This window comes from Parasteatoda tepidariorum, chromosome 2 (assembly GCF_043381705.1).
Source record: "Parasteatoda tepidariorum isolate YZ-2023 chromosome 2, CAS_Ptep_4.0, whole genome shotgun sequence".
In the NCBI taxonomy this organism is placed as follows: Eukaryota; Metazoa; Arthropoda; class Arachnida; order Araneae; family Theridiidae; genus Parasteatoda; species Parasteatoda tepidariorum.
The window spans coordinates 19,791,654-19,795,826 of record NC_092205.1 but is presented as its reverse complement, the minus strand read 5'-3'; the positions used below and the strand labels follow the sequence as shown (position 1 = coordinate 19,795,826).

Below are 4,173 nucleotides of genomic sequence, written 5' to 3'. Positions count from 1 at the left end.
AAAAACTAGTTCTTGAATTTTACTGATTTTTAATTTTAAAGTTACAAAAATGGGGCAGTTCTTTTTATTAAATATACTATTTTTGCAATCTAAAATTCATCTATCAAAAATAAAATAATTTTCTCTTACCTTCTTTATGATGTCCACGGAGTATACGGTGAGAGCTTTGCCAAACCCCAGTTGAACACAACAATCCAAAACTGATACCAAAGAGAACAAAAGCAACTGATAGTTAACAATAGAAAATGGAATGGTTACCTTTCCCAGAAGCTGTCTTATAGGGATTTCGCATATGTTGCCCTTTAATGCACATTTACCGAACTATATTAATTGTCCATGGAGGGAGATTTCATTTTTGATGGACAAAGTTTACTAGTCATTTATTTTATAAAAAAAAATATTTTTCAAAAAAATATTAAATAAAAAGTTACTATAAACATTTAACTAGGTAAAACTACAAAAATCATTAAAATAACCTTTAAATTGTTTAACAGCCATTAAAAATTATATTGTGTCACAGACGTAGGGACGTCCACGAAGGGGACTTTGAAGTTATGTTTATTAAAAAATAAGAATGAATTATTAAATACATTTAGCAGATATGCATATGATTTGATAGTTAGAACTTTACGAAAAATGATGAAGAAAAATATTAAGAAATCTGCTGTATTTACTAATATTTATTACTAAGGGACTTAAAAAATCACCTTTTTGTGAGAATGACCCATTTGAGATTATTTAGGTTGTACGCTGTGATACTCTTTTAGCGTTCCTCTTTGATTTATGAAAGATTTTTGCTCAAAAATGAGGAAGCTTTTTTAAAAAATAAAAAGCTCTCAGTTCATAATTTTTTTAAAAAATTTCTTCTGAAGATATTTATTAACAGTTATCACAGTGTAAACATGCATATGTAAGTATTCTGCGAAAAAAAAAACTGAGGAAAGATTTTGTTTAGATGATGAGAAAAGATGCATCGAAGAAGGTCAGTTTTAGCTTTATTCGTATATGCCCTACCGACTACCCCTAAAAGATCAAGTTTTTTAAAATTATAAAATAAATAAGCAAAACAAGTTCATTGATGGGTGGCAATCCAGCATCCATCTATGATCAACCAGCTACAGCTCAAACAATAGAATTACGTTTCTATTGAAATGGAAATAAGAATCGTCCATTAAGAATAGTGCAAACAACTAGTTGCCTTTCACTACCCTAAAATTAGGAAAATAGATTGATTCATTCCACTCTGTGATATAGTTTAGCCTACTTGGACATCGCTATTGAAAACGCACTGTTTTTGCGAGCAACCAGCTAAAGGCAGTTGATGGATTCTGATGTAATTTATTTAGTTTAGTCAGGCAAATTTTTAAACTTTATAACTGTGAAAGTGTGTGTGAAAGTACCCTGATGGTCAACTGATCTAGCTTCAGTAGTCCAACTTCCCGCAATTAGCCAACTCTCCAACGTTTGCATCCCTGCATCCGTTGCTCCCTGCATTCGTTTTATCTGAGGAAAACTACCTCAGTTTCAAAACTATAATAAATGCATTTTTTCTATAAGTGGTTGCCACAGTTAATAATTAATAGTTTCTATTTTTTTAATTATTTATTTCTAGGATGTAGAAGACAGACACCTTTCAATAACTTAAGAATGGAGTGTGTTGCTTGTGAGGCCCAATTCAATAGTTTAGTTCCTTTTCTTGCCCATCTCAATACGAGAAAGCACAAAACGATGCAGTTGATGAAAGATGACGATCCCTGGTGGATGTCTTCGGTTTCTCTCATCAAAAGGAAAATGCTCGATCTGGTGCAAGAATTCGAAACTGACCAGTATGGTGAGCACTATTGTGAATATTGCGATAAGAAGAACACGGGTGTGGTACCACTAATGCAACATTTTCGATCCAGAAACCACAAAAAACACGTTCGGCAAGCCATAGACAGAATGGACCTCGATGCATATAAGAGTCGAGTTAAGATCTTGTTGATGGAGTTAGAAAAGTGGACGAATGGGGTTTATCAATGCAAACTCTGTCGCATGGTATTTAATGATAAATCTCAAATAAAATTGCATAAACGAAGCAAAATGCATTTTCGGAATAAGGCTAAGATAATGTGCGCCAAGCAAATATTAAGTTACTTTAATGAGCGATATCCACTCTTAAATTAAAATTGTGGAAGCGAACAGAATTTTATCAGAAAGATAATGTAGTGCCATATTCATAATCTTTGAATCTCATAAATTATTAGCTTAAGTATTAATGGTTTTTGACGGTGAATAGCGGAGGTTGGATAAAAATAATCTTTCGCTATGGGGCCATCAGGTTTAGTAAGTACTTTTTAAACTATACAGACATAAATTCAGTTCTTACTTCGGCCTTATTTATCAGAATTTTAAAAAAACGTGATTAAAAAGTTAAATAACTTGTTGCATTTGAAAAAATTCTGGAAAAATTGATATTAATAAAATTAATAACTTAATTGAGAAAATAATGTTAAATAGTTTTTAATTAATTGTTAAAAAAAATCACTTCATTTCAAAATAAGTAACTAAATTGTTTAAAAAATATTAAAACTTAAAATTCTAATTAAAAAATAATAAAATTTTTATTATAATTGAAAGTTAACTAAATTTTAGTTATAATTAAAAATTAAACAAATTTTGAATATAAATAAAAGTTAATTTGATTTCAAATATAACTAAAAATTAATTAAAATTTTAAAATTGCTACTTATATTTAAAAAATAATAATTAAATTTAAAAAAAAATACTATTCGGGAATGGGAGAATTTCTTCCTGACGTTCGGCAAAAATAAACTATTGCCTTATTTTGACGAATCCGTTGTAAATGGAACTAGATATATTTTATGATGTCCGCAAAAAATTAATAAATAAATAAATAGATAAATAAAAAATAACGAAAGTACGAAAGGCACAGTTATCTAGATCTAAATGAACTAGTTATACATCATTAAAATTTCTTTAATTAATAAAATCAATCAATGTTAAATTTTAAAATATGAATGGAGAAAAAAATTAAACTACCTTACTTGGATTTTATTTAATAGTACAAAGATAATTCCAATAATCTTATTGATTTTAAGGGACTATAAGACTACTTTTTATAACTAGGAAATGTCAAAATATACTTTGTAATTAGAATGTCAGAAGAAAATACATATATAAAAAGGACACCTGTGTCCCATCTGCGTCAAGGGGTTAATACATCTGTAATATTTTCAGTTCCGATTCGTTGAAAATTTTGTCAAAAATAAAATAGTCTATAAATTTCTGAATCGTCTTATATATATTTATAAAAAATGCTTTTTTTCCTTTAAAAGAATTTAATTACTTTGCTTGGTATGATTTCCAGAGAAACCATAGGCCATAAATATAAGTGTATGATATTAAAATAAATATTATGTTTAATTATATATTTGTAATAATATTTAAATAAAAAGATTTTTTATGTGTGTATGTTGTCTGTGTACTGTGTATCTATGGGTTAAATATTAACAGCAGACGTGTGTATCAGAACTATGTATATATATTAAAATGCCGGATAACAAAATAATAAAAATATATCTCTTCATCAGTTCACGTGATTACATCCGACAAAAGGAGTGTGTTTTAATAATTAATCAATATAGCCAAATCAAAATATATCAATACAATAGTGCGAGGAGCACTCAAAACATCAAAACGAAATTCAAACACATTAGTTAAAAAATATATAAGAAATAAAACATATCAATCAAAAATAGAAAATTTAATGTAAGGAAAATATAGAACAGAACAAAAAAGGAAATCTATGAGGCCAGTAGCGAATTCAAATGAACTTACACGCAGCGGTGTCTCTCAAGAATGAATTATATTTTAATATTTTCGAAATAAAATTGAATTCGCTACTCGCTTTATAGATTTCATATATTTTTGTAACTTATTTTATGAATTCTATATACTTGCAGCTTATACGCAGTAAATAAAACTTATTAATTTTCTTAATTTTCTTTTTTTTCCTTATATATATATCTCTCAAGAATGAATTAAAATATTTTCGTAGTAAAATTGAATTCGCTACTCGCTTTATGGATTTCGTATATTTTTGTAACTTATTTTATGAATTCTATATACTTGCAGCTTGTATGCAGTAAATAAAACTTATTAATTTTCTTC

General features: G+C 27.9%; 1 long non-coding RNA gene across 1 annotated transcript in view; it reads left to right on the top strand.

The window, feature by feature from the left end:
• LOC107457556 (uncharacterized) overlaps positions 1 to 3,474 on the top strand; it is an 8,527-nt gene extending 5,053 nt beyond the window's left edge. Inside the window, exon 2 of the long non-coding RNA XR_011636097.1 lies at positions 1,613 to 3,474. This is a non-coding gene — a long non-coding RNA (uncharacterized lncRNA). The remainder of the gene's footprint in view (positions 1 to 1,612) is intronic.
• Positions 3,475 to 4,173: the final 699 nt, after the last annotated feature.